At 37.2% G+C, this 18,252-nt stretch overlaps 1 long non-coding RNA gene across 2 annotated transcripts in view; it reads left to right on the forward strand.

Moving 5' to 3' along the window:
• The window catches only part of LOC144377905 (uncharacterized), a 63,160-nt gene extending 45,210 nt beyond the window's left edge, over nt 1–17,950 (forward strand). For both annotated transcript variants that reach the window (XR_013439180.1, XR_013439181.1), the window contains exons 3-4: nt 8,521–8,658; nt 13,186–17,950. This is a non-coding gene — a long non-coding RNA (uncharacterized LOC144377905). The remainder of the gene's footprint in view (nt 1–8,520; nt 8,659–13,185) is intronic.
• The last annotated feature ends 302 nt before the right edge of the window (nt 17,951–18,252 follow it).

The following is an 18,252-nucleotide window of genomic DNA, read 5'->3' on the forward strand; positions in this document are numbered from 1 at the left end:
TGTTTACTGCCTCTTATTATACAGTATTATAGGTTTCTTCTTCTCTCTTGTTCACTTAATTCACCATTCAAGTTTTTCAGGTAAGGAATAATTTAGAAATTATAGTATATTTTTAGAGCATTGTGACTTTCATGCATTTTGAGAAAATACACAACGAATCATTTGCGAGGACTTTGCATCTGACTTTAAGTTGTTCATAGAACTGGAGAGCAGACACCAGAAAGGAAAAAAAAAATTTTCAGATAGAGTCTTGCTATATTGTCCAGGCTGGCCTTCCTGGTACTTGCTCTTGAGTAGCCTGAATAGTAGCAACTACAAGCAGGCACCACTGTTTAGCTTTACAGGATAGTTTGATACATTGTAATTGATGCATTGTTATAGAAAGGCAGGGGAGTGAAGAGGGACAGAGAGTCAGATTTAAAGTGCCTGACATCCTGAAAAAGTGATACCCAAATTAAATATGGATGCACTAACTTGCTAGATGGCTTTCTACTAAATTTGTATCTAGAAGTACTTCAGGAAATATACTCCTCATGACAAAAGATTTAGGATAGATTTCCATTATATTTTTGAAAACTTATCACATGACTGATGGAGATATTGGTTATGTTTTTGTAAAAATAAGGTAACATAAGTCAAATTGCTATTAATAAATGGTAATATGTTAGAGTCAAGGGCTTGGTTTTCTTATCTTGGTTTTGGAATTTTTCAAATTAGAAATTAAAATTGGTGCATGGGAGATATTGAGTAATATTAACCAGGAAAAAAAAAACCCTCGGATTTAAAATGAATTCCAAGGATATAAAATCACTATCATTTTCATAATATTCAGACTCAGTTTCCAATAAACCCATATTTCTTGACCTCTTATACTTATTCTTCTCCTCTTTACAAAGAGGAGGTTGTGTTGAAAATAGAATCTTTACAGTTCTAGTAATCTCTGGTACTCAGTTTTGTTAATGATTTAGTCTGTGAACTTAGTGAATTATTGTTTTAATTACTTTTTAAATTTAAAAATAAATAGATATAAATAATCATATTCTGAATTAGAAAATCGTAGGTCAGGCACTTAGAATATGTCCAGTTTCTATTGGTTACCAGCAGGGATGTGAAATTGAGAGCTGCTGTCCTTGGTACTGATTGAGAATTTTAGAGAGGGATAGGGAGAGGGGATAGGGGAAGGTAGGAGGGGTGGGGTAGGGAGGGGGAGAGAGAAGGTGGGAAGAATCTGAGCATTATCCGAGATGCCAAAAAATCCTCTCTTAATCAGTAAGCATTGATTTTATTCTGCTAAGCCCATATAAATAGCTTTGAAGATTATTACGGGATTCTTCATTTATTAATCAAATTTACAACTTTTAATAGTGACTAAGTGTTTAGATAAGTGTTCAAAGTAGTTTCCCCTTTAATTTGGTATTTTTTTTATATTGCCTTCTTAGCATTGCCCATGCCACAAGTGTATCATGTCTGGAAATTTATTCTTTATAATTCAAAAAAAATTTAATTACCCATCTCACATTATTCCTTTTTTTCATAAACAAGGAGCACATCAGTTTAGCTTCTCTATATTTAAAAGTAAATCAAGTTGCAATTGACTTAGTTATGTAAATGGAAAGATTTCTTCCATACCTTCTTTCTTCCTTGAAATGTATCTGCTCCTCTTGTTTGTTTATAAAAAGCACAATTTCTTGGCTGATAATGTTATTTGTTGGTCAGCATGGAAGAATGATATGAGTAATTGCCCCTCATCTTACCTTTTATTTTCTTCTAAAAAAAAGCATTATGAAGCTTTTGCCTTATCAGTTTCTTTTCTTAACATTTCACTGATTGCAGGTCAGTGAATTTCACATCAGAGCCTATCTGGGAAGTTTACTTTCTTTCCCTTAACCTTCCTTATATAACTCATATCATCTTTTGTTTCCAACTCTTTTCCAGTTATCTTAGGAAGATTTGTCTCCCTCTCTTTCATTTTTGAGAAAAAAGGGGCTAATCCGGACTATTTGGTATAGGAATGCTGGTAATATCTCCAGAGTGAAAAGAATGAAAGTTGGAAGCTTTCATGTGGAATTAGGCAGAATAAAGAACCCTCCAAACTCACTGAACATGCATAGTAAATGAATTTAGATTCTTTAAAATTCCACATTTACTTCCTTATCTTTCTAAATGTACTGTCAATAAAGAACAAAAAAAATCTTTTTTTTTTCTTTTTGGCATTTCAACCATATTGTTTGCTGCAATTTTTCTAACACAATTGTACAATATTTCAATTTCAATGGAGGCTGAAAATAGCTTTTGTGAACTGAACCCTTACAAATGATGTATAACATTTCATATGTCTTTGAGGTCAAAGCAATTGGCATATAACTTTTGGAAAATACTTTATTTCCACCATGGGGCTACTATGTATAAATATCTTATGCTTGACGAATTTTATTAAATATTTCACTGCTATTTATTTATTTTCAAAATGGAATGCCTCCGTTTCCTTTACCTCAAATAAATAACCACCTTAGTAGGTTTTTATTTATACTTCAGTTTTTAATATCCATTCATTTATTCACATAAGAATTATTCATGAGAATTATTCATAGAGTACCTAGTTCATACCAGGCATCTTAATAAGTCCAGGGACAGAGATATTTCTTATTTCAAGTACTCACAGTTTGTTGGGGGATACCAGTTGAGCAAACAATTACAAGACAGTATTAACTGAATAATGGCATAGATACAAAGTGCTAGGGGGACATGGGAAATGTTACCAAATCATCCATTGGAGTCCAGAGCTGGAAATTTCTCTGTCATTTTACCGAGAAGGGTAGGTAATAGGAAGAAACTGACGTTTGTGATCTGACCCTGAAGAATTGCTCTCACTGGAATAATAGCTGAGCAATGATTACTGGACCTTATTGTGACACATCTTATATAGTAGAAGGTGCTTTGGAATCAGAATCTGAAAACAAATTCTGGCTTAGCACTTACTGGGTGGTATTCCCTCTGAGATTTTTTCTCAACTACAAAATGGGGATTACAATACCTGCTGCAAGCAATATGGCTTGAATAAGATAGTGATGTTTATATTTTTCTTCAGCTTCTCTCATTTAGAGGTAAGAATGGAAGCATAGGGACTGAACTCTGATGATCACACTTGGCAAATTCATGTGGCCACTATTTATATGCCTAATCCTTCTGATATCCTTTACAATCCAAGTAGGTACATATTATTATTTGTATTATCCTTGATTCACAAGAATTAAAATGGGGCTTATAGAAGATTTAAGTGATTTGTCCAAGGATGTGGTCAGTAATGAATAGAGTGAGAGGCTGACCTTGGTTCTTTGTTGGCCCTGGAGTCCAGGTCTTTGTCCATTCCTTGCTCCTGCTCTGTTGTATTTTGATTGTTTAGTATAGTAGGTACTTTTCCCATAGGTTTTAATTCCCAGACAGAAGAGAGGTTGAATATTATATTATGTGTTCCATGAGGACACATACGATTTGTAGTTTGCTAAGATGAATCTCAGCATATTACACTGGCTCTAATACTCCGAAGGCACTTAAATTTTAAAGATGGAGGCCATTTTTGGTAGAAGGTGGAGACAGTGGACATTTAGGTCAAGGATTATTATTAAAAGTAAGCAGTGCTGAAGTTGTCCCTATCACTTCCACATGATTTCTATTACCATAAACATAGGCCACTACAATTCCTTGTAAGATCAGCTGGAAAATTTAGGGTGTAGTTGAAAAGCCGTTTGCTCAAGAAATAAGGGAGAAGAGATTTGGGGACACCGTCAGTGATTCCCATTAATTACAGGGCTCGTGAATATTTGTTGAACGAGGAAATGAAGAAAATCAAAGCCTCTAAAGGAAATGTGGGCACCAATGAGACTAAGACAAAGATGTTAGCTTTATCCCAGAGCTTAGAAATAATGTCAGTATGCCAATGTGTCTTTCTAGCTAATTCTTGCCAAAATACATCTTTAGTCAGAGCTACCTGTTGTAAGTATTTTTTTCGCTATAGTGTTTTCCTTTAATCTATGGCTGTCAACTCTTCTCCTGAATGTCAGAACGGGATCGAAGCCACAGAAGAGTTCATGTGAACCCCATGGATTATGCTGCCCTCTTTAGGAAGATAAAGTGACAGGTTATATGGTACTTATCTATATCACCTGTCAGGGGCTCTTCATTCTGAGGCAGGGCAGAGTATCAGCTGGTTATTTGTGATTCTCTTTCAGAACTACCTTGGCAGTGGAAGAGAGTGTCTCTGACACTGGCAAAATATGTGTTCATTCTCCTAAAAGAAAGTGCTGGAAGTTTTCTACCTCTGGACTTTTAGACTATTAGATCAATATCCTAGCTGGGGACTTTATCCTAGCAACTTCCTTTTTTTTATGCAATGTAACACTTTCTTTGTTTCATTAGAGATATTTTTTCACAGTCACTGTAGGGGCATGTATTGTGTGATGCCCAACTGGTGGCAGATAATTCCCCCCTCACAGAGCGTGACCGCTCTTCACTGTTGCCTGAGGATATGGCAGATCCTTATTAATTTCACTGAGTCAACAGTCAGAATTACAATAGACTTTGTGAATGTAGAAGAGGCAAAGCTAGAGATCAGGGAAAGTAATCGGCGAGGCTGTATTCTTCAAAACTTACCAAGGTGGAACCTTTCTCTCTCACTTGTGAGTCTGCAAAAGGAAAGAATAACTACTGAAACCTTGTGTCCTGTTAAGCTCTTTCATTCCTAAGAGCTTAAAGGGACTCTGTAGACCTACATCTCATTTATTTTCACAACATCCCTGTGGAGTCAGAGGCTGGTTTTTCTTTCACTGTCCATGCTGCTCAGAGAAAAGGCAATGCCCTGCTATCACAAGTGTCTTGCATTCAAGGTCAAAAAGTGAGTCAAGTTGTAAAGCCAGTGCTTGAATTCAGGTGTTCTGATTCCTCACCAAGGGGCTAATTTAAGATGACAGTACTTAGGCAAGAAATAGAGTGGCAAGAACTCAAAATATATCATAAAGGCACACAGTGTCATAATGTCAAGGTTCAGATCTCTAAATACACCTTAGTTCACAATGCTTTTGATGACTCAACTATATTTAATTTAATGCTGTAAACTGTCCTCACTCCTAAGCCATAGGCACAGGGATCATTAGTCTCTATTTAGTTTTCAATGATGCCACCAATCAGAGTTCCTAAATAACACTGATGTTTTCACATATTTCAGGGAGAATGGGGGATATTGATCATAGAGAATAATGATTCTCATTAAATTATTGTATAATGGAACGGTTGTTATAACAAATTTAAAAATGAGGTGAACAAAAGCTAAATTCATAGACCTATATGATTGAAACAGGGTTCCCTTAGTCTCTATGGTACTTTTGTGCAAATAAGAAGTGCTTTTCTTCAGAGGGAGAAGCCTCAAGCCAGGATGCACAAGCCCTGACTGGGTTTCAGCTTCATTTATCCAATCCCTCAAGCTTCTTAATGAGAAAGGTGGTATTATTTTAGAAATTCTGTACAGTAATTAACAGTTCAGGTTTTAGATTCCAGCTGTCTGATCTCAAATCCCAGTCTAACCACTTACTACCCATACAACCCTGGGCAAGTTCTCAATCTCTCTGTGCATTAAATTGTACTACCTGCCAAGTGGGAATAGTAATTGAATCTTTCTTATTGGATGTGGCAAGAGTTAAGTAAATTTTAAAGTAAGTTGAACTGTTTAAAAGTATCATAGTGCCAGGCACAGAGAAAACACTCAATATACATATGCTATTTTTATTAACCTAATTTTTAGATGAAGAAACTGTGGCATAGGCAGATTAGAATTCAAGACCACCTAGTGGTTAAGTTAGAAAGTACCATTGTTGGAACCAGATTCTTTGTTTACCAAAGTCTTAAGCTAGGGAAAGTACGACACAGGGGAGAGATTGCAGTTAAAACTTTTTACAAAGTAGACTAACAAAAACAATGGACTTCTGAAAATTGCACTGTGGCTCACCTTGCTAAAATCACCACAGCTTTGGATGTCAGGATAAGAAGACATTTTAAAAGATTATCATTCCTCCTCCTAACAATCCTGACTTGCTTTCTTAGTCTCAGAAATCTTTGGAAATGTTCAACATACAGGATAAGTGTATCACTAAGTCTGTAGGGAAATCTAGCGAATAGAGAATGTGATATAAAAAAACACTCATTGGGGTGCATGGACACTGACAAGGTGATCTTAGCCTACTAAGTTCATTCAACTTGACCCTATTAAACAACAAGACTGACCTACTTTTTTGAGGAACTGAGAGATGCTTGTCTCTCTTCAGCTTCTTGCCCTCTATGGCAAACACTGAATACTGGGAACAACCAGAAAATCCTTCCCATCTCTGAAACATGTATATGCATATATATTTTAGAAGCTGTCAAGAGCTACGCTGGACATGGAGGTAGTTACAAGGCATCAAATATCTACATACTGAATGATGAACCAAGGAAGGAGTGAATAAATTTTACTCAATTGTTCTTGTATGGAGAGAACCTAGCTGTATATACTCTCATGTACAGAGTATAGAAAAGTAAAGAACTGAATAGAGATCTACTATTTTTTCGTACAAGCAAGTTTTTCTTTCTTTCTTTCTTTCTTTCTTTCTTTCTTTCTTTCTTTCTTTCTTTCTTTCTTTTTTAATGTAGCTGGAAGTCAACACCTTCACCGTCAAATGGAAATACTTCAGAACTTGGTAACTTTCAAATTTGTAGGTTCTGGAAAGTACAGTTTATAACTTAATTGAAATCCTGCAGCTTCAATTGTCATAACTAAATGTTATTTTGAGAAGGAGCTCTGATGTCCCCATGGTAACAGGGATCCATTAATGGGATGCTATCATAAAACTGTCCCTGTTCAAGGACACTTGGGAATTTCAGGTATATGTGGAAATACTGCTAAAAGCAAATCATACATAGATATTCTGTGTAATTATGTGCACATGTATAGATAAGCTTAATTTAGCCATACATTTCATTTAGTCTCATTTATCATTAGGTTTTTTTAATGATTCAAATTTTAAGTGTGGAAATAGTTCAATGTGCTTAAAGAAGAATTCATGTAAATTTTGGAATAAATATCTACTGTTAATGTCATGAAAAAAATCTAATCTGTATATACTTATTATTACTATTAACAGATCATTTGTAACACAGCCTCTGAAATAGGCATGTTATTTCCATGCAACTTCATCCAGCCCCATGTACCTGGTCAATATTAACAGTGTTCTTAAAAAGGTATTTTAGAATGAAGGTAAGGGACTGTATAGATCATCTGGGCCAGGTCACCTCCTGTGACTTTTAAGTCTTTTTTCCTGGATTAAAAAAAATCTATGTGAAATATTTAAACCATCAAAAAATAATTATTTACACCTCATACTTTTCCCAGTATCTGAAAAAGAAAAAAAGGTTATTTTAGAAAAGAAGCAGGGCGGTGAATGGATTTTAGAATAGTCTCGATTCTCTTTCATCATTAACCCCCATCATAAGCCTTTCCTTAGTTATGGATTCTCTTCCTTTCAGAGACTGGAAGCTGCTATGGCTCCAGTTTCACATTAAACAATGCAGGAAAGATGCTAGGTTGACTGGGTTAGCTCTGAAACTGCAGAAAAATATGACAAGGTGAAATGCTAGCTGTGAAGTTGGTTAGCTTATAAATAATACCAACTTGACAGAACTTGTATGAAGAAAATGCAGCAAATTTGCATAGCTCATGTTGCAAAGACAAGGTGTCCAAGTGTTTATGCTGGCTAGAGAGGCGCTTGAAGTTGGACTGTATGCCAAGGTGACTTTTCACTCCATGGTGCTTTTAAAAGTTCTCGCTATATTTCCTGCATTCCCCCGCACCACACACACATTTCCTTGGAATTATTAAAGATATGAAGCTGAATGCTTTTGCCTTTGTTTATGACATTGAGCTGAACTTAATTCTTTTAAATGAAAGTTTAATGCTGTTTTTCTAAATAAACCCATGTACAGTCTCTTCATTGACATTCATATTTTGGTTATGAGAAAAAAATTGTTACATTTTCTACATTTCAAATGACTCCAGAGCAGTGGTCTCCATAAGGATTTTCCTGAGGGCTAGGTGAACAAAATATCTCAGGATCAAAAATGACTTTTTCTATGTCTCTTACATCCCATATAATTGCAAGAAAAATTCTTTTTTCCCCCAATGGAAAAATATTCAAATAAGAAGCTAATGCTGGAAGGAAATTTATAAAACTTGTTGTTTTAGACTTTCATTTTCTAAAACAAAAACACTAAGCAGAAGAAGAAACCAGGACATGCCATTAATTTGTAGCACAATAAAAAATACCAGTTATTGATTTACTATTAACAAGAGGGAATATATGTGTATATAAACATACAAGATACATGAATGTATGCCTGCCTATAACGTGTTATGTATTACCATACATTACCAATATACTAACTATACACAATTACATATTTGTATAGAAACATAACTTGATTTCTAATTTTATCCAGCTTCAAATATGGTCTGAAGACCACCACCACCACCATCATCATCATCATCATCACCAGAAGCTTGTTAGACATGTAGAATCTTACACCAAACATACGGAATCAGAACCTGCATTTCAAATAGCATCCTCAGCTACTCAGGTAATTTGTATGCATTCAGCTTGAGAAGCACTGTTCTAACAATTCCTTGTTTTCTGTGTTAATGAAGAATAGTCATTTAGAGTCCAAAGATAATTCAAAACATTCATTATACATGTTGATTTCTCATTTCTCTTTTTTTTTCTCCTTCACTCAACTTACAGGCACTTTCTGCTGCTCTAAAATAAAATGATATTGAAATTTATCATTTCCCTTCCACTCTTGTCTTTGATCAGAAAGAGCTTTCAGGTCGGATTTTTTCCTCTCTGTTTTCAAAGAATAATTGCTAATATGTATGACATGCTTGTTCTGACCTCAAATGTGTGTTAAGAATTTTGCAGTCATTATCTCATTTAAAGCATACAACGGTGGTATGAAGTTATAATGATAATCATCTCCATTTTATAGAAGAGGAGACTGAGCCAGAAAGAGATCAAGTAATGACATGTCAGAGCATGGACCTGAATCCAGATTCAGCTCATTTCAGAATGTAAACATGAACCACAACAGGCACTGATCCTGCAATTCCAAGCTCTAATTTATTTTTTTTCATCCAAGCACTTTGACATCTAAAATATAAAATTATCTTACTAAATAAGAGAAGTCAAACTTAGCATAGTGCCTGGTAAATAGGGAACACTTGAGAAATATTTGTTGAATAAATGTAGACATGAATGGAAAGGTCTCAGTATCCCTGATAAAATGGCATGCACTCTTCATAACACCAAGGGGAGAGGAAACATACAGCAGAATGGATATTTCCCATGGGGCTGCTGGTATTTTCTTGGCATCCCTAATCGTCCTTCAATCTCCTTTCTGCTCTTCTTTAGCTATGACCTACATGTTACTGCAGATGTCATACAGTTCTGCTCAATTTTCAGTTTTTATTTTTGTCCTGTTGTTTTATTTTTACTTATTTTTTAGTTGTAGGTAGACACAATACCTTTATTTTATTTATTTTTTCATGTGGTGCTGAGGCTTGAAACCAGTGCCTCACAAATCTAGGCAAGCACTCTACCACTGAGCCACAACCGCAGCCCTGTGTCCTATTATTTTAAATGGTAATTTGCATGAAGGACTAAGACCAAATCTAGTATGTCCTTCCCTGGTGGTTCTGAGCTACTGTTTCAGGGATTCTGAGAAAGCCTGTAAACTCTTACTTCTCCTGGGAATTTCAGAGCCATAGCATCAGGCTTTAGGTTAAGATTTTATGTTTAGTCCTTTGAACATTAATGTCAGTGCTAGATCAAGAACCAATCTCTGTGGAGGGTAGAAAAATATAAAGACCCTAAATACCCAGGATCTAAGTGATGAGGGATGAAGGATGAGGAAAAATGGAGGCCGAGCCATCTGAGATATCATGCCAGGAGAATTTAAGAGGAATGGCACTAGTGAGTTGCAGTTTTCCCCTCTGCAGCACTAGTTTTTCCAAGGCCACAAAGGCTGTACCCTTCCTGATTCCTGATTTCCTAATATGTAAAGACATAGATTGGAGTATTTTAGTTTTCCTTTTGTTCAGGAGGTGTTATGGTTTGGATATATTGTGTTTCCCCACCCCTAATTCATATGTGAGACAATGCAAAAACAATCAGAGATAAAATGTTTACCTCTGGAGGAAGTAGGTCACTGGGGGCATGATTTTGGTGTTTATATTTTGTCCCTGGTAAGTGGATCTTTCTCTTTCACCTTTTGGCTATTATGAACTGAGCACTGTTCTTCTGCCACGCCCTTCTGCCCAGAGCTGTGGAGCTGGCCAATAATGGACTGAAACTGTAAAACCAATAGCCAGAATGAACTTTTCCTTTTCTAAGTCATCCTTGTCTTTTGGTCATAGAGACACAGAGCTGATTAAAGCAGGAGGCTTACAAAAGAGGATCAAAATTGATCCAGGAGCAGGCTGCACTCTGCAGAGAACTCCTGAGAGCTAAATGGGTAGTGTACAGCTTTAGCCAGTCAGAGCTCTCCTTCCTGGCCAGGGTCTTTCACCCTGGTCAGTGGTGCTTTTGAGTTTGAGGAGCAGCCTTAGCGCCTAGTGATGCCCCATTACCAGCCCATCCTCAGACCTTCCAAAGTAGCACACTGTTTTCCCTGGGGAAAGTGAGGAGACAAGTACACCTACCCTAATGTCCTATTTTGGGATTTGCTAGAGGGCACTTCTTAAACCTCTGGGCTGGCAATGCTGATCTGAATGTCATCACTATCTTACTATTTTATTTTGTAAATTATTAATATGTGTCACATATGCATTCATTGATTATACCCGCATCCCTGTGTGTATGTGTGTGCATGTGCATGCATGCACTCATTTGATTTAGTTTCAGTGGGGGGCATCTTTGCAAACAAATTGGTAGCCTTTCAGGAAGGAACATATGAGAAATTGATTTAGGTCTTCTCATTCATTCAACCCAGAGATGTAGAGCATCAGCCACATGTAGACATTATACAGGAGTTAGAGATAAAAACAAAAATTACGGCCTGTACTCTTGAGGAACTCTAGGTATAGTGGAGAGGAGTGAGATATGTAAGCAGGTAACTGTAATAGGAAGTCACAGATGAAATAGTGGTGGTGGCAAGAGTGTTACGGAAGCACATAGACAAGGGTGAAGCAGGCTCTGTTTGGGAAATTAACTGAAATTTATGGAGAATATCCAACCTGCAGAAGGTAGAACTGCCAAACTTGATTTGAATATTATTTCTCTAACCTTGAGATGACATTTGACTACTTAAGGGCTTAGCAACAAATCTTCCCCCTTCTCTGTGCACCGTCTGCCCAGCAAACAATTACAATGAGATGAAATGCATCGAGGCAAGTTGTTGAGGGTTAAAAGTAGAAGCCACCCTTTGCTGACTGAGGTTAGTTCCTGTGAGCTGAAGAGAGCACTTCATTGTGTAGATTTTTGGATGAAGGCTTTTTCTAACAGTCCTTTTAGTAGAAATAGGTAAGCAAAGCCAGAAGCCTGGCAAGCAACATCACAGATCCTAGTATTTCAGTGTTGCCTGTTCCTGGCAGGCTTAGCAGGATGTCATCTGCCTGGTGCACAAAGAAAATAGAATTGCATGCATGAGGCCCCGGTTACAGTGATGAAGGGGGGAAGCGGGAGGAATTCAATCTTTGGCTTAGAAAAATCTAATTCTCTCAAGGTATATTGAAGTCTGCAAGGCAGTTATCTTTCTGAGCAGCTAGATGCAACCTGGAAATGTAGCTTCTAATAGCCTTGGTGAGATTAACTGAAGTGCCTGTGATTGTGGTCGTCACACACAGGTCATGGAGGATTGCAACCCCCACCCTGGACCCTGAATCAGCCTGTATTTGCTGTTTCCTTCCACGATCCGGGTCTACCCCACACTTTTCACCTCTTCCCCGCTGCCCCCAATCCACAGGCACTCTCTCTATAGGAGGAAGGAGAAATGAGTGGCTTGACAGATTTGAAGGATAAATTTAATAGAAATTGATGGAAGTGGCCCAAGAAGGCCACCATTCTATTATTCTTGCAGAGAGAAAGGTTATCAGGGCTTGATGGAGCCACACTCTTATGCTGAAGTATTTTGAGACTGAGAAGTCTTGGTGTTTACTGGACTTGCAAAGGAATTGGGAGAAAAGTTGAAAGGGAAATTAATTTGAACTATAATGGATACAAGGTCAGTCACAGGATGGTGGGCTGGAACAGGGTTGTGGGGTGATTTTTTTTTCTCCAAGTTGGCACAGAGGTCCTTTCTTATAAGGTGTGATTTGTAAACAAGCCATCAATTTGTGGGTCTGGTTTGACTATAATGGATGTATCAGCCTTTTAAATTGAAACATAGGTTGATAAACATGCAAACTGGTTTGGTGACACCTTTTTATCTCTAATATTCTTTGCATCTAAGAGTTAATCTTAAAATCAGATCCAGACAGAAGGCCTTTAGTACCCAATGCCTGGAATTATGCTTGGGATCTTGATTTTAATTCATTGTTTTTTATTTCTTCTTTTATTTTCTCCCTCTCTCTGTCTTTTCATCTTTCTCCTCCTTTCTTATCTATTTATAACATCAGTAGCCCCTTCAAACCATACTAAAAGGAATGAGGATATATTAAAAATACCCAAAGAATCCTTGTGTACCCAACAACTCAAGAAGCTGAGACATGATTTTCCCCTCAAATGAGATTCTCACAGATTCAAAATTAATATGCTGTTTCTTTCTGGACCATTCAAAACCAGGCATACATTTATTATTACCTACTAATTCTTGTCATTTTCAATGACTAGTACCAACACAAATTAGGGAAGACAAAGGGAGAGTTATTGGTGTCATGATTTAGATATGAGGTGTCCCCCCAAACCTCACATATGAGACAATGCAAGAAAGCTTAAAGGTGAAATGTTTAGATTATGAGAACCTTAACCTAATTAGTTTCTTAGTCCTTGACAGACACTAACTGGGTGGTAACTGTAGGCAGGTAGGTGTGTCTGGAGGAGGTGGGTCCCTGGGGGCAGGCCTTTGGGGTTTGTATTTTATCTCTGGTGAGAAGAGCTCTGTTTCTCTTTACAGATTACCATGTGCTGAGCCTCCTTCCTCCTCCAGCCTCTTCGGCCATGATATTCTGCCTTACCTCCAGGCCAGAGCAATGGAATTGGCCATCTATGGACTGAGACCTCTGAAGTCCTGAGTGCCAAAAAAACCCCCTTTCCCCCTGTAAAACTGTTTTTGTAAGGTCTTTAGGTCATAGCAATGAAAAATCTGACTAAAACAATTGGTTTATAAATGTGAAGAAGTTCAAGGGTAGCTCCAGGGTTACCTCTGCCAAATTAAGGGTCTCAAAGTATGGTGTCAGGGCTTTCACTCCGCCATCATCTCTAGACTCTGCTTCTCTTTGTGTTTTTCATGATGATGGGCTGATGGCAGCAGTGATGCAGTAGAGACATCATGGAAATGTTCCCCAAATGTATGTAGCATTCTTTTGGGAGTGAACTGGTAGCCTGACTGAGTAACATGCTCCATGTAGTTTAGGGGATGGGGGATGGCGACGGGCCAGATATTCAGATAATTTTTACAGCCAGTGTGTAGGAGAAGCAGGTGACTCACAGTCTTGCAGGAATTACAGGGAACAGGAAAGGACCGTTTCCAAAAGGAAAGAGTAGTACTGAGTAGACAAATAGTCCCTGATAGAGATTAACAGATGCCTAGGACTTTACTTATCTGTCAGTCTTTTAGGTGGCCATCAATCTGAGAGTGAACAACCTCCTTCTCTGTAGGAATATAGCTTGGTTTTCCTCTCTAGACATTTCAAATGGTATATATAGACTGATCTCAACTTGCTTTTTTGACTTAATTTTCTAATGTTACCAAAGTTGCATCTAAGCTATAGTCAAACATGACCCGGCATTTCTCCAAATATTCCTTCTCTATGGTTTTGTTTTGAGAGTCCTTCATTGTTAGAATTAGGGTGAACTGTGCCTTCTCAAATTGAAGAATGGAAATTTTAAAAACCGCTTCCCTTTCTTGATTTCTCAAACTGAAAGAAGAGTTAATTTTTTTTTCAAGATGCAACAACTCTGAATAGCCATTCAAGTAATGTCCTTTTCCTGTGTTTTTCTTTCTTTCTTTCTTTCTTTCTTTCTTTCTTTCTTTCTTTCTTTCTTTCTTTCTTTCTTTCTTTCTTTCTTTCTTTTTTTTTGGTCATTGTTGTGATTCCAGTAAATTGGTTATATTTTGCATTACCTTCATCTATTTGTTGTAGTTAAATTAACTAATTTCTAATTAATTTCCTTTTAAAAGTATTTTTATGTCTTCTTTTTCAGTGTAAATATCTGGATGGCAGTAAAAGAAACACAAATGTTTAAACTTTTATGTTTTCAGAGGAGATTGGAATAAATCTCATTTATGCAACCCTGAATATCTTAAATACAAAAATCAGGTCCTGGACAAGAAAACCCCCTAGCACCTACCCTTTCGGGGAGATGATGCCAATGGTTAATTTTTTTTAGTGTGGTTGGCATTGTAATAGAAACAACAGCAAAAGAGGTAGAAGATTCAATGAAGATATTATGAAATTAGGATTTGGAGAAATTTCTTTAAGTTTTTTTTTAATTTTAAAGAAATTTAAAAATGATAACATCTTTATTTCCTGTGTTTTATTCTTGGATCATTAAGGACTATACTAGCATGGGAACAAGGAACTGTTCTAGTAGTTTTAGCTTATTGATTAGTAGTTTACTTTTATTTCTAATATTCTTTCTCTTATTTCTCATGTTGCAATTTCCAGTTCTTCAAAAACCAACTTGTGGTTAACTCCCTCAATAAAGCTATCTGTGAGTGCCTTGGAGGAAAGCACTATCTGCCATTCTCTAAAGTAGTTGTTCTCAAAGTGTGGTCATTGGTGCAGCGGCAACAGCAACATCTGGGTGCTTGTTAAAGATACGACTTCTTGAGCACACCTCTAGAGCTGCTGTTTAAGTCAGCTCTTTCACTGCTGTGACCAGAAGATCTGACAAGAAGAATTAGAGGAGGAAAATTTTATCTGGGGGCTCATGGTTTCAGAGGTTTTAGTTTATAGATGGATGACTCCGTTACTGAGGCTTAAGGTGAGGCAGGAACATAGTGGCAGAATGTGGCAGAGGAAAGCAGCTTAGGACATGGCACCAAGAAGCAGAGAGGGAGCTCCATTCAACAAGGACAAAATATATATCCCAAGGGCTTGCCCTCAGGGACCCATCTCCCCCAGCCACATTCTACCTGCAAACAATTACCATCCAGGTAATCCCTATCAGGAGATGGATGCACTGATTAGGTTAAAACTCTCTAACTCAATCCTTTCACCTTTAAACTTTCTTACATTGTCTCACACGTGAGCTTCTGGGGGACACTTCACTCCTGTCATAATGCCTGCTGAAGCAGAAACTTTGGAGGTGTTCTCTACAATCTGTGGTTTAATGAGCCCTCCAGATGATTCTGATGTGCATTCAAATTTTGAGTACTTTGCCTCTAAAACTTAACATTCTGTCTCATACTATATATGGGAGATATATTACATCTGTCCTGCTAGATGTGTGCATATGTTTGCTTTTCAGATCCCCATAAATGATAAAAGACATTGAAACCTGGAAGTTTATAGACGATTGGGCAAAATAGGGTTTAGGGTTTACCTACGGAAGAGACAGGAAAATAGTGGATCCAAATCCAGTTCTTCAGTTTTCCACACTGCCTTCTTTGAATGGACTGGATAATTACCATATCTCTATTAAACTTTATGGCACAGAATCCATAAGCTCCCTTGCAGTAGTCATGAGATGTGTTCGTTGACAATGATCTGCTTCCTCTTCTGCATCCTAGTAAGTGCGGTACTATATTGCCTGAGGTCTGCTGGTCAAGTTTAAGTAAAGGACAAATCTACTTTAATTTAAATGTATGGAACAGTCTATTAAACATTCTGTTCTTCAGAAGGCACTGTTCCATCCTATCCAAACAGACTCTCCTGACTTCAGGTGTTGCCCTGGGGGCTGCAGAGCTCTTTGGGTGTCTAACCTTGCCCTCTTGTCATCAGCTATTAAAACTGCTAAAACAGAAGAATGCGTGACCACTCCAGCTGTTGAAACATCAGTACACGCTTTGGTGAGCGCAAATTTAAATGCTTTGAATGGCCCTTCAGGGGATCTTCCTCCTTTTCTTTAACTTACAGTTCAGTCAAAAATTGAGCCATAGTTTTAACTTTTTCAGTCCCTAGATGTGCTCAGATTTCTCCACTGTTCTCAGGAAAGGCCCAGTGAGTCATTAGTCTGAGGATTAATTTTTAAGCTGTTAGTTTTTCATTTAAAATTCATCACTTAAGATGCCAAGGACTTATGGGCTTTGTCTTTTATCTTTGACTCCAAGCTGTTACAGATTTATTTTTCCTAATTCTAAAATTACCATAGGTTCTTAGAGGATGGGTCAGGATAGGATTAGCAAAAAAGGGAATCAGTTGGGAATGTTTTTAGTCTTAACTGCCTGGTGGATCGATGCTGCAATACTTAGCTCACATCACATTTCTGATCCCCCAAATCCTACATTTATCCCTGTTTTTACTTTCTAACTTCTTTTGAACTCATATTCTGTGGTATACAAGTGCTAGCTTCAGAGACATTCTCTACTAAATGTTGTAGCACCTTCCTCGAAACCCTCTGATTTGCTAGATCTTCTACGCATTCCCAATCTGGACTTTCTTTTTGAATATACCTAACATTGCCAAATGTTATAATCAATCCTTACCTTTATACACAGTTCCAGATCTCTACTCTACCTGTATTCCACTTGGTTAGCTAAGAACTTGATACTCAAAACATGGTTTGGATGTCAGCATTATGGACATCATTTTAGAAATGTTACTCTTGGGCCCACCTTGGGCTTACGGAATCAGAACCTTCCTTTTAAAGAATATGCATTTTAATATTTTAATAGACTCTTCTAATAGGCACCTCATGCTTGACTGGGCCGAGAAAGAATTTTTGACTCCTTTCCCTGTCCTGTTCCTATTCCTTCGGGGTGTACTTCTCTCCTCTCTGCACACATTCTTCTTTCCTCCATTCCTCCATCAGAGCCCAATGTGACCTGTCTCTAATGTATGCTACAGATCCATTCCTTTGTGTCCTTCTTCATAACCACCATTTCTCTCACTGTGATGTGTATGTCCAGTCATCATTAATGAAAGTCACCCCATACTTGGGATTTGTCTTCACTTCTCAAACTCTTCCAGTCCATACTGAAAGGGGAGATCCTTCAGGTCAGTATCTTGTCTGTCCTGTTCACCTTTGTGTCTCTAGGTTCTACACTGATGAATGGTGTGCAGAAGTCGCTCATAAAGCATTAGTCAAATTAATGAATGAATCGTGAGTTGGATGCCCTATGATGGTGTGAAGAATTGGTGGGTTGGGACTTACCATTTGTGTCTTTTTGGATTCTATATTCTGATATGAACAAATGATTCCACACAAAAAGAAATTTCCATTCTGGAAAAAATAAATGTGTTGATAATTAATATTAAGAATATTAATATTAGTTTGCATAAATTTCCATATTTAATCTATGTGACTCTGGTTGCTATTTAATTTGAGCTCCAGTTTCCTCATCCATAAAAGGAGGACATTGTGCTGCACACAGGCTGTTTCTGTCTTCCTGCTTGAATATGTTCTATGAAAAATGTTTCACTTGAACATCTCCCTTCCCCCATCTTTAAATAATTTACTGTTTGTTCTCCTGTGTTACTATTACCAGGTGTCATGTTAACAGCTTTAAATCAATTATAATTTTTAATTAAAGCTGAATATATTTAATTATATAATGTTGAGCTATATCCAGGTTGCATTCCACCAAAATTATATCAAGAAACTGGGACACTATGAAGCTGATAAAGAGAAAAAATGGTATGAATAAAGCTATTATGTGCATTAATGCACATATTATGTCCTTTCTTATATTCTAGGTATGAATATTTTTGTATTTATTCATATTATCAACAACATAAGGCTTAACATATTCCATACCCATGTGGACATTTGATCATACAGCTTACAGTTTAAAAAATAACATCTGAAGCCTTGGACCAAAGGTCTCTAGTATCATCCTCTGTTTTAAAATACATAT

The sequence above is a fragment of the Ictidomys tridecemlineatus genome, chromosome 5 (genome assembly GCF_052094955.1).
Source record: "Ictidomys tridecemlineatus isolate mIctTri1 chromosome 5, mIctTri1.hap1, whole genome shotgun sequence".
Taxonomy (NCBI): domain Eukaryota; kingdom Metazoa; phylum Chordata; class Mammalia; order Rodentia; family Sciuridae; genus Ictidomys; species Ictidomys tridecemlineatus.